The sequence below is a fragment of the Mesocricetus auratus genome, unplaced genomic scaffold, assembly GCF_017639785.1.
Source record: "Mesocricetus auratus isolate SY011 unplaced genomic scaffold, BCM_Maur_2.0 Super-Scaffold_100021, whole genome shotgun sequence".
Taxonomy (NCBI): domain Eukaryota; kingdom Metazoa; phylum Chordata; class Mammalia; order Rodentia; family Cricetidae; genus Mesocricetus; species Mesocricetus auratus.
Window position 1 is genome coordinate 9029789 of NW_024429202.1, and position 13200 is coordinate 9042988.

Genomic DNA, 13200 nt, shown 5'->3' on the forward strand with positions numbered 1-13200 from the left:
AGAGATCAAATGATGCACTTGGCCCTTTAAAATAAACAAAAGTCACACTGAAACTTTTCAGCAAGTAGCTTTTGAGAAGAGCATATCTAGACACTAGTATCCAATAGGACATCAACATTTTTTTAAAACAAGTGTGAAAAAAGGCTTGAAATGGATGGTCTATGTCACATAAGCATGAATGAGGAGAAGAAAAAGACACCACCCACAGTCAAAGAATGTCCGATACTTGTAAACCACAATACCTTTCTTCATAGCAGTTGTACTTAGTGACTTTGGGTTAAAGTAGAGATTGTGCAGCATGAGACGGGACTCTGGCTTGTGATTATATAAACACTGCATATGACTTCAAGTGTCTGACATTTTAGCAAACAAGATCGAAACTCCCTTTAGAAGCTTGATATGCCTTTTCTAACAGTAACAAAGGCTGGCACTAGGGGGTGGTGAATACTGTCATATTCTCGTATTAGCAGCATATCCTATCTTAATAACTGATATGCCTTTGACGCTTTAGAAAACACACTCTGTAGGAAAATGAAATTATTTGAGCTGGCAAATGAAAATGATTTGAGGGTTCAGTATCTTGACTAACAGGAAAATTAAATTCAAGTTTGCAGAGAAACCAATACAGTATTTAAATATTTGCAGGAGTAGCACAGCATTTAATACATTTAAAGAAACACTTTTCTTGAAATGTGGTATAGTTCTTGTAAAGAATATTTTTTTTCAGAAGAAAGAACTTGATGGGAGCACATTTTACTTTCTTCATATTCTGTGGACTTTAGTGGGAGTTTATATTTATGTTCACAAGTCATGTTTCTTTAAGTCTACGATAGTAATATCCACCCCCTTGTAACTTTTAAAAGTGAATTACATTCATAGTATCAAAGCCATTGTTGAAATAAAGCACCTGCAAGGTCAACACAGTGTGTGTGTGCATGTGTGTGCGTGCGTGTGCATTATATATGATGAATAAAAGTGACCTGACATGGTATGCAGCTCAGACACTGTCTCCCATGCTGTCTCTGGCCATGCGAGTTTATCCCTGAGATCACGGATCCCTGAGGTCACATAGGTACAGCATGACCTTGCCTTCTAGTCACAATGTCAGGTCAAACAGTGGTCAGTTCCTGAGATTTGAGACTGAAAATGCAGAGGTGGCCCGCTTCTCTCAAGGTGATGACACTAACCATGTAAACTTCTGTGGTGTGTAATCTAGCCTCCAGGTAGAACAACAAAAACACATGGCTCACTAGGTTGAACAACACAAAGCCAACAAAGAGCAAACACCAGAGGTTTAAAAAAATTTTTTAAGTGTGAACAAAATTATTTCCTTGGTGTTTCAGACTCCAGGCCTCAGCACCGCCATTTCCGTCTTTAGGATACATAGATGCCACAATCTTCCAACATGAGAAATTAGAACACTTCTAAACATACCAAATAAAGAATCTCATAGAGACAGGAGAATACTTAATTGAACCTTCATGTGATCTGCAGCTTCTAACATGAATTCATGAATCCATGATGCTGTGCTTGTACAGTCTGTATGCTACACAGAGGTAATTATCAACATTATCTACATCAGTATCCTGAAAAATGATGAATTTTACATATGTAACAAATATTGCATTACTTAGTGGTAGCACATATCTTTTAGTTAGCATGGTATAACTGCCATCTGAACACTGTCAGAACCATGAATCAAACCCTTACATATCATGGCCAAGTTCTTTACTCTGGAGGAAATTCGATCTTTCTAAATAACCTTATAAGCATATCAGCTACAAGTGCCAGATTTTACTTAATGAAATCATCTCTAATACCAGATGTGTTCTGTTTCTGAATAAAAATCCTGATAACAAATTTTGAGACGGCATGCAGTTATATCTCTTTGAAGATCTATGATCAGAAAGTTTTAAAAATTAAAATACAGAATTCCCGGGATCAGAAATACATTGTATCCTAAACGTTTGTTGTGGGCTCAGAAATACATTGTATCCTAAATGTTTGTTAAACTTCAGGATTTATCTTCCAAAGCACTGTTTTAAATGGTGGGTAGACTTCTGTCTAAACCATAAAAAAACTATTCAGCCTACATGCACTCAGACTATACCTAGTGCACATAGGCACAGGAAAGACCAGGATTAATTAAGAACATTTTGGGGCTGGAGAGATGGTTCAGTTAAAGTGCCCTCAAAACCATCAGGGGAGCCCATATTCAGACCCATGTACCCACGGAAAATGAGCAGTCTTCCTGAGCTGCACCCAGCTGTACTCCCGCTTGTGTGTGTGAGCATGTGGGTAGGTAAGGTGCGTGGGTGGGTAGGTAGGTAGGAGCCAGACCTAGTCAGATACAAGAAGTTCATGGACCAGACAGTCTAAACTAGCAGTTATCAACAATTGGATCGAGACCTCTTCAGGGGTCGCAAATCAGATATCCTGCATATCATATATTTACATTATGACTCACAACAGAAGCAGTATTACAGTTATACAGTAGCAACAAAATAATTTTAAGGTTGGTGTCACCACAACATGAATTTTATTAAAAGGTCACAGCATTGGAAGGCTGAGAATCACTGATTTAAATAGTGAGCTTTAGGTTTAGTGATATCCTATCTCAAAAACATAAGGTGGAGAGCATCTATGGAGGGAAGTTCAGGAATGTCATCTTCTAAGTAGTTGTGGTCCATACACACATGCCCACACACAACAGAGAAGGGTGGGGAGAGGGGAAGAAGAGAGGTGGAGAGAGAATATGACAAAGGAAAATTTGTCATCTTTTGACAAGGACTAGCATTAAAAATATTTTCTGATAGAGCTGTTTGTCCTTGACTTATTCTCATTATTTTTGAAAGGTTTTCAATTTCTTAGCACCCACCTCTGGAATTTTCTCTCTCCCACCCTGTACAAGACAACATATAACTTACTGTTCCTTACTAATCAAATTTCTTCAAGGTGCAAAACCACTTGGTACTTCTTATCACTAAAATTCTTTATAAAATGTCTTAGCTAATGAGTAAGAGGTAAGAAATCCAATTCACACTAATATGTAAGTTATCAAATAACCTTGCCCTTTCGTGTATTTTGAAAATATCTGAAGAAGATAGAGTGATGTCTTTTCAACTATGGTTTAAGAGCTGTGACCTTGAGATGGTGAAGTTTTACATTTGTAAACCAAATATGACAAATCTACTATCACGGTGTGGTTCTCTTTAGAAATTAAAGGAAATAACAAAAGAAAGAAAAATGAAGATAAGTGTCTATGATATTAAAAATGAGGCAGACCCATACTGTACATGTCTCAGAATTAACTGATGAGAGTCTGTATTCAACTTGATAAAAGTGAAGTGGACAAAATGACTGAAATACCTAAAAAAGGAAGGAATAAAACACTCTGCCACATGGAAAGTATGTAGCTTTGCACAAAAAATATTCTACAATTTAAAAGGTCAATTACAGAACACTTCCACTCCTGTAAACGAAAACAGGAGCACTGCATAAATTCTCAGACTATTAGAAGCTGTGGTGGCAGCTCTCAGCTTCTGAGAGAGCTTTGCTGTGCAAAGAGCAGTAGGTTTTATCTTATAAACTCCTTCAACTTCCTCAGGATATAGTCTGAATGAAGAGTATGTGAGCAGGATGGGTCTTCTTAATGAATTTCCAGGTAGCTACTTCAATCTGGATTTCCATTATTCTAAAGAATTTTCTACTTCTGCTAATGTAAACTAGATAATTCTTGGTGCAATCTAAACAAAACACATTTTTCTAGTTTAAATAAAGTATGATTCTCCTCCAGATTTGATTTGGTTTCAGGACAGGGAGGTGGTAGGAAGGGAAGATAAATTTTCTTAAATGTGTCTCTGGTTCCCCAGAGATCAGATTGCTTTAAACCACCCAGCTGGCCTTTAGGTTTCATATAAAAAAGTTCCTAAATACCAAATAAGTGAGTAAAATGATCTAAAATACTATGAGACAACACTAGAAGAATTTTAAATATTTGATGAGTTTGAGTTGAGGATTTACTAAAACAAGGCAAGCCCAGGCCACAAAGATACTATCGTTTTCAAATTATATTACATGCATATGAGATCACTAATATTATTCTTTGTGAGCCTGGCTTCGCTCTCTCTCTCTCTCTCTCTCTCTCTCTCTCTCTCTCTCTCTGTCTCTGTCTGTCTGTCTGTCTGTCTCTCTCTCTCTCTCTCTCTCCCACACACAAACACTTCCCTCTTTCCTTTCTTCTCTTTTTCTTAGGCAGAGTCTCACTGTGTAGCCCAGACTGTCCTTGGAACTTCAGATCCTCTCAGGTAATGGGATTGCAGGCATTACTGCATCCAGCAATATCACAATTTCTTTGCTTTCTTGTCTGTTAAATTACAGGTTGTTTCTGTAATGGTAGCTGTTAGTATTCAGGCATCTGCTCTGGCCTGTCCTTGGGGTTCTGATAGGATACACCCTCAGCTGCAGCCACTAAGAGCGCCCCCTGTGCATTCACTGTTACCTTTAAAAAGGGCCCTGCCTGCCTTCCATTCCCTCCTTCTCTCTCTCTCTTCTTTTCTGTAGCTCCCTCCCCAGAAGCTCGTTTCCCCTCCCCCATTCTTCCATTCACTTTACCCCAATAAAACCTCTCCACCCAAGTTCTGTCTCATTGTGTCTTTGTCTTGCATGCTGTTTTTTAAATTTACAACAGTGGCTACTGCGAATCACTGTAATGAACACTGGAACGAGGTTAGAAAAGGCTTTCTAGTGTTTCTGTGAGAAATGGCATTGAGTCCTGCTAGCTGTGGTGCTACATCTGAATTTTACCTTAGGTGGTACAGACACTTAGCAACGTTAATTCTCCCCATCTAAGAACACTGGCTATCTTTCCAGTTCTTTGTGTTTGTTCAAACAATAGTGTATGGATTTCAGTGCACAGAGGCTTTTGTAAATGTCTGTTATCCTGGCTGCCTGTTCAGATGCAAAGATAAAGAAAAATATAGAGTTGTTCTCTAGGAAAAGGGGGCAATCCTTCTGCCTCCTCCTCCCTCTGATTATCCTCCAACTTTCTGTTTCTCCATGGCTTAGATAGGTTCTACAAATGGGAGATATTTATGTGTGGCATGCATCTTGGTAAAGACCTCTGCTCAATTACTGGAGGGAACACTGGCAACCTGAGAGAGTTCTTGCAGTTTCCTTTCAGTGTGAAAATGACCCTTTGGCTATTCTGAATTCTGACTTCTGGTTTCTCCATACTCAAGAGCAGGTCAGTAAGTTCATTATCAACAGTCTCTAACTTTTACTCTTTGGGGAACAGAGTAACTGTAAGAAATAGAAGTAAGAGCTCATAACATTTCAATAGAAGAAAGATGAAACACCAAACTGTTACTATATGTAAATCCTAGTTATTGAAAATTTAAGCATAAAAACACTTATATGAGCATGTAGTGATTATATATTACAATGGTTTCATTATGACATCTTCACAATGCGATTATACATACAATGCATCTCGAGTACATCAGCCCCACTGCCTTTTTGTGCTTCCACCCCCACTGTTAGTCCTTCTGCTTCCCAGCCAGGCCCCTTTGCACTTTCTGTTTCACGGCTACGGTAACTGCATGAGCATAACATTTTCAGGGTCTTGACAACATGGCAAACACTGCTCCTTATAAACAACCGTAAGAGCTATATTACGGTAACAATGATGAAGAAAATATGGCTTTTAATAATAATTCGTTCGTATGGTCTGTCAGTTCAGCATATGCAGCAGATAAATGAAAATACTCCTCATTGCTTAATACTCAAAATAGGACCCTGAACAAAAATAACTATAGTCACAGTATCATTCCATCTGAAAAATAGAATCTTTTGTTAAAGCTGGAATTGGTGCCTGGCTTTGCCAATAAATTTATCTGGGCCAGTGCAAGTCAACATGGAAGAAGTGTGGGTAGAGAAAATGATGACACCTCTAGCTAAGGAAACAGCATCGCTAAGACTCTAACAGGAAGCCAGTCAAACAATGACAGCCTTTCACAACTGCAAAGTAGGCAGAGAAAGTGAGAAGAAGCCCAGCAGAACAAGTTCACAGGGGCGTGTACCTGTACAGTCACAGCCGTTTACATCCCTGTACTGCTCGGGAGAGACCGGCTTTCCATGCTTGGAAACAATATTTTTAAAAACTGAAAAATAGATAACAGTATCAGCATAGCCTACTGCTGTGGCTCAGTGTGACCCATCGTTAAGGTCTGATGTGTCTGAACACACAGTCTTTAAATGGGAGTACTGTTCAGGGATGCTGTGGCACTGTCAGGGGTGGAGTCTAGGTGAAGTAACTAGACCACAGAGGGATAGCTTTTCAGGGTTCCAGTCTGGCTCTCTTCCAGGCACACTCCTTGTGTCCTGGTCACCAGCATGTTATTAAGCTGCCTCTTGTTCTCACAGCCATGGACAGCTACCACATCTTCTGTCATGAAACTGAGCCCACAGAAATCCTTATTTACATTGCCCCCAATCAGGCATTCTGTCGCAGTGATGAGAAAAATAACTAATAACCTAGCCAACACTATAGCTATGTTATTCATCATGTATAGACAAACACTTGAAGTTTCCAGGGTTTGGAAGCATGCATGCTCACAGGGAGCTCATTAGAAAACTAGCCAGACACTAGTGGCTCTACTGGAATTTATCACATTCTGAAACACCTGAACAGATGCTGCCAGATGAAGGCATGAGTGTTTGCCCACGTGTTGTACAGGTGCATGTGAGCAAGACTCTTAAAGATATATTAATAGTAGGCTCTCAAGCAGGAAAAAGGAGAATGGCAAACAGCAGTGACTTGCTATCACCTGCCTTTTAAGTCGATGCTATGAAGAGCATCACAGGTCCATTAATACAATGGGACACACCAGTCACTAATACACTCCCAGCTGAACCTAACACAAGCAATTCTAAGTTAGGAACGTGACGGTGGAAATAATCTGTGTGCTTTACCAGGAAGCAGCAGTATGAACTGGATTGAAGGTAGGTCCTCAACACATATGCAAAGAAAGAAAGGGGTGGTGGTTCTATACCAAATAAGCAATGATCTGCCATTCCACTACACAAACTGAGGCACTAAGACAGAAACCCTGCCACAAAACAGACTTATTTTCATATTTAGAAATACTAACTTACTGAGATTAAGCCAGTGAAGATAAATAAAAGCCAGACTATATAACAACAATCTGCCCACCTACTGTGGGGAATGTGGGTCAAGGAGAAAGAATAGGGAAATATAATCCACAAAATATTCAAGGCAAAAATATGCTGGTTATTACAGCGACCACAATCTGAGAACTATAAACACTAAATGTAAATTAGTGGTAAATCCTGTGGTGTTCTTAAATTCAACGATATTTTAAAACTCTTTTCTGCCAAGGTGTTTTATAAACAAGTTGGTGGACTGATCTCTAAGAGAAGCATTTCATTTAAAAAAGATCAAATTAAAATTACGTGAGACAGAAAATATTGGTTCTAAAAATTGTAATTGAACAGTATAATCAGTTATGTGCTTAACAAACACATACTGATACAGGAGTCAGCCTAGCCATGCCTGCACACACATATCCAGTGCAGAATGAGATGCTCACAGCAGCCCAGTCATGCCTGCACATGCATGGATGAGATGCTCACAGCTGGGAATGCTGGTGTCCATCTTTACCCTGACACATGGCTGATTCACTTCCATGACCTGGAGAAGGGAGGATTCACAGCCATCCTTATTCTTTCACCAAGACAAGGGACCCTGCAGCTGCCATGTGTCTTCTGACTTGGATGAGGAAAGAGCAGTTGCACAAGTTCAGCCTCAAGGCTGTTGCCGTTCATTTTTCTCCCTGGAGGACTTAGGAAAGAGGCAGGAAGGTAAACTTCATTCAGAACTAGTAGAGTCTGGATAGCTCTCAAGGCAGAAGACACCCTGAGTGGCAGTGAACTTGCCAGTCAAAACCTGAGTCACCACAGAGCCTCTCCTTCAGTTCAGACATTGTTCATTTAAACCTTACATTTATATTTCATTATTGTCTTATTATTATCAGTATAGTGTGTGCTTGTTCGCTTACTTGCTGCACTGCATATGTGTAGGATAGAGGACCCCTTGTGGAATCACTTTTTCCTTCCATCATTTAAACCTTACATTTATACTATCATTATTGTTTTATTATTATCAGTATAGTGTGTGTGTGTTCGCTTACTTGCTGCACTGCATATGTGTAGGATAGAGGACCCCTTGGAGAATGACTTTTTCCTTCCATCATGTGTGTGCTGGGGACTGAACTCAGCATCGTGTAGGCAGCAGCCGTCTCACTGGCCTGAGCCCAGATCTGTTTTGACAGACACTGCACCCATAGAACAGCATTTAATAGTCACTCCTTTTGTCATTGTTCTCTTCCAAACTCTTTACAAAAAAAACTTTAAGGAGTCTATTTCTTCTGGGAATTCAGATAGTATACCAACATTAAAAACCCTTTGCAGACTCTGTGAGTTCGAGGCCGGGCTGGACCGACAGCCTCCAAAACAATACAGAGAAACCCTGTCTCGTAAAAACCAAAAAAAAAAAAAAAAAAAAAAAAAACCCTTTGCAGAGCCTCTAAAGTTGTTATTACTGTAGATAATCTTATTTGAAGACAGCAATTTCTCCCTCTCGATCTGCCCATTGTATTTGTTGACATCTTGAGTAGTAGAATTTTTCAAAAAGCCTGTACAGAAAACAAAGCCTAAAAAATCCTTTTGCATGCTAATTGGTATTGGATTATATTTACCTCTATTTAAAGAATTTTTTATTTATAGCAAATCATTCAGTATTCCTTGGGATTCCTTTTAAATGCAATTCTAAGGTCAAGTGATGCCTTCAGTGTGTTATTTCCAGATAAAGACCCATCTTGGCATCTTCCTGACATGATCTCTGCCTTCACCTTGGCCCACATTTGTGGTACACATTTACAGTTTTAGTGCGTAAGGAAATGTAAACAGGCCAGGCAAGGCAAACCGAACTCTGTCCTCTGCTTCTCTTTAATAAAGCCTTTACAATTTTCTATTATTTTTATCATGTAGGACAAATTCAATGTTACCTAGTTTTTAATATCCTCTGTAAGTATTCTTACAAAGATCATATGAAATTGCATTAAATTCATGTATTACATTGGAAACAAGTAGGACATTTACAGGGCTGAGCATTTTTATACAGGAGTGTGGATCTTCATGCTTCCTATACTTGGGACAGCTTATATCTTTCTCTATGCTTCTGGCTGACATAACATTTTCTTGCAGACTGTCTTTCCTCTAATTTCCATGATCTGGTAGTTACTGGGGAGGGCTAATTTTGATGCTTTTAAGACTGAATATCAAGGTTTACCTAAATCAAAAAGTTGACATTCCATATCCATCACAGTAATTTTTACTTTACTAGTATTCCCTGAACTTTGGCAATTGGAAGTGGCTTGAGTAGGGATTCTGGAATTTAATGGAATTCTGTTAATATGGTCATATGCATATGAATGCTAGATAAACTTAGATGTTTACTAAAATCTTTTCTTCATTCAAATCAATTGAAAAATGAGGGTGTTCTGTTCTAGTTCCTATCATGTCTGTACTTCCGCTGGCTTCTTCTCTGCAACCACTGTCTGAAGGCACCGGAAGTGGACAACAAGCATTTTCTACACACTGCATTTTCATTACAGCCTCATTGGTCCATTTTGAAGGTTTTCTCCTTCAATTTTCTTTTCTACAATGCTAACATTATTATCTCTAGCTACTGGATCTGTTTCATATACTTAAGATACTTCTTTTACCTTTAAAAAATCAAGTAAAATATATTTCCAGTCCTACAAATATAACAAATAGATATAAACATAATACATATATTTGCATAAATAAATTTATGCATTTATACTTATAGATGAGAAATATAACTTTTGAGGCTATACATACATACACACACACACACACACACACACACACACACACACCCCTCTTTCTCCCTGCCATTCTGAAGACTGAACCCAAGGCCTTGATATATGCAAACGGTCGACCATGGAGTCATAACCCTCACACCTATCTTCATTTCCCAACCCAAATCCATTGGCATTTTAGGCATGTAGTGAACAGTTTTTTAAAAATTGTTTTTAATTGGGACTGGGGGTTTAATTGTCTTTATAAATGCTTGCCTTAGTTACACCAATCCTTTCTCTCTTTTGTTAGATTTTATTGGAGGTGTTCACCAACTCAGCTTTATAGGAATTTATTTTCCTTTATATATAAAAGAAAGCACGCTGGGGACTAGTGGAACACAGTTTGCAAATAGAAGACAGAGAGCTTCTGAGCTGTCTCTGGCTCCTAGGGAGGTTTCCAGTTGTCTTGTCTCCAGAAACTACTGTCTGGACGAAGAGCTCTTGAAAACTAGAACTGGACTTCCAAGAATTGGCTGCCTAACACAGGTGATGTTTCTTATCATTCTGCCTTCAGGAGACACTGTGCTCTGTAAACCCTATGGGCAGTTCATTTCTTGTGAAGGAAATTAGGGGCCACCTGAGAACTTATTCAATTTAAAGCTTATTTAAAACAAAACTTTAAAGCTGCCTTATGTGCATGCCATCCTGATTTCTAACTCAATTCCATTGGATTACAGCAGAAATAAACAGTCACTAGGGATATTCTGCACCCACACAGTTGTAGTGCATTCTCTATGGCAATCTCTACTCACAGCTCTCCTTTGGACCTTGCTTATTTGTAGATTGGACTAGAGGCAGTGCTCACCTGAGTTTTCAAGCAATTGTGTTTACAGGCACTTCACCACCTTGGACAGAATGGTTGACTTTAATCAATGACAAACTCGAGCTTCTCACACTCCTCCTCATGCAGGGCCCTCCTGTCAGAGGGCTTTTTGCTAAGAGAAACCAAATCTATCTCCAGATTTTAGGGATTCTTCCCTAGCTTCTGGTTTACTTAGCCATACCAAGCTGACTAGAATGAAAAAAGACTCAACATAGAAACCGTTATTAACATTAAAACACATCTGCCTCGTTTAGAAGTGGGCTGTATTCATGTGGATGCCTATGCCTCCTATTTCTCTCTTTCATGTTTCATGTCTCTTAAATACACTAAAATAATTCAGAGGAGTAGGTATTTCTATTCATTCATTCATTCATTAGCGGGAACTTCACAGATCATAGCCATGGACCTCTGCTACAGAGATAGCCAAATGTTGGAAATTTAGTGCTGGAGAACAGATTGATATAATTGACTACCATGAAGGTGAACCATAAATGTAAATGGATGTAAAATTTCAGATAGTTTTCATATTTCTAGCCCCTAAACACTTAACAGCAATGAAGTAGTTTCCAAGGAAACACAAAGCCGGGCACACACATCAGCTCAAAACTACAGCAAATAACATGCTTTTCACAAACCCACTAGATGTTTTCAGAGCTAGGGTCCCAAGTCTTCATGTTTGTAAAAGCTTGTTCTTCAAAACTGCCTTTACAAGAGAGCTGAGAGAGAAGGTGACAGGGAGAGAGAGGGAGGGAGAGGGGGAGGTGCAGAGAGAGAAGGGGGGGAGGGAGGGAGAAAGAGGGGGGAAGAGAGAGGAGGGGAGAGAGAGAGAGAGAGAGAGAGAGAGAGAGAGAGAGAGAGAGAGAGAGAGAGAGAGAGAGAGAGAGAGAGAGAGAGAGAGAGGGAGAGCCCATGCAGCTCCATTGGTGGGTCTACACCATTCCCTCTGTTACAGGAGAGAAGGTAGCACACTGCTTCTGCAGGCATAAGTGACGCTTAGAGGAAAATTAAATCATGGAATGATGGTGGGGCTGATTATTCTACTGTGCTTTAAAGGCAAGAGATTGCAGTCTTCGAGTCCAAAGTGGTTTCATATGGACTGCCACAGCTGCGGTTTACTCTTGAAACTATAACCTGTCAAATTAGAAGCAGGCAAGGCCTCTGCTCTTAATGGTTCCACTTTCTACTTCTACTGTCTACAGTTATGTCTACAAGTCTATCATTTTTTATTCAGTTCAGCTATGTCATTTGGATGAGTAAAATATGGAAACTACTTGTCATCTTGGCAGGAGAAGATTCTAGTATGTCGCAGGCTTAAAGAAACCATCAATTTTAGGCTTGTTGTCTAGATAAGGCTGACTTCTATAGTAGGTGTCCTTACTGAGTTTGCTGCTATTTTGTTATCCTGGTTAACACTGCACAGTGTATAGTACAAGACAGGAAAGTGGTTCAGGTGTCTGAGGGCTAGAGTTGTTTCTGCTTCTGGAGACTTGATTGACTTTACTGAGTCAACAACCTTCCAACTCTACTCTGTAATTAGGAACCAAGTATTACAAAATGTTCCATCCCGACTCCATCCCTTAACTGTGGAATGACCGTCAAGCAATTTACTTGTCCCAAAGAAATTGAAAAGTCAGGTGTTCAACTTTACATATAATTTTGCTAGAGTCCTCCTTTCCTGGCGCTCTACATGCTCACCTCATGATACGAAATATTAGAAGCTAAAGGACAAACACTTTGCTCGCTAAGCAACAGATCATAAGTGAAACCATTCCCTACAAAAATCATATCCTGTTGAGGCCATAATGACATCAGAAATATGTGTTTATCATCTGTTTTAGACAACTTAGCATATTTTTGGCCCGAGGCAAAGTTGAAGTAAAACCATTTGTAGTTGCCTCAAAGCAAGATAGCCACACTTTCCTAAGGTAATTGATACCTAAGAGGATACTGCCTTCAGATCACAGCCCAGGATCTAGGCATGCTAATTCTTAAAAGAAGGTTCTTAAATTTACAATGCATGGATGTCAACTGGGTTTCCACCAGAACTCAACAGGAAATAATTCCACTTTAAGCATGCATAGAGACCACAATGAAATAGGCATTTAGAAACTCCCTTGGAATTCTGGAATTACCTCTCTTGCTCAATTTAAGGAGAAGAGGGAAACTGAGATTCCTTTTTGAATATAAAAGCATAATAGCCGTAGTGAGAACTAAGAATACTACCGTGTGTTTTGGAAGGCACTCAAATGAAATCAATCATTACTTTCTTTTTTCCTGGAGTGTATTTAAAGAAGCAGTGATTTAAAGTACAGATAGCTAAGGTAAATAGAAGACATACAATTTTTATATTCATTGTGAAAACATGTGTAGGTAATGCAAATATGTCACTTGCTTTCCGTGACAGTGATATAA

At 39.2% G+C, this 13200-nt stretch overlaps 1 protein-coding gene across 4 annotated transcripts in view; it reads right to left on the reverse strand.

Moving 5' to 3' along the window:
• Supt3h (SPT3 homolog, SAGA and STAGA complex component) overlaps positions 1–13200 on the reverse strand; it is a 342544-nt gene that overhangs the window by 101896 nt on the left and 227448 nt on the right. The window lies entirely within an intron of this gene.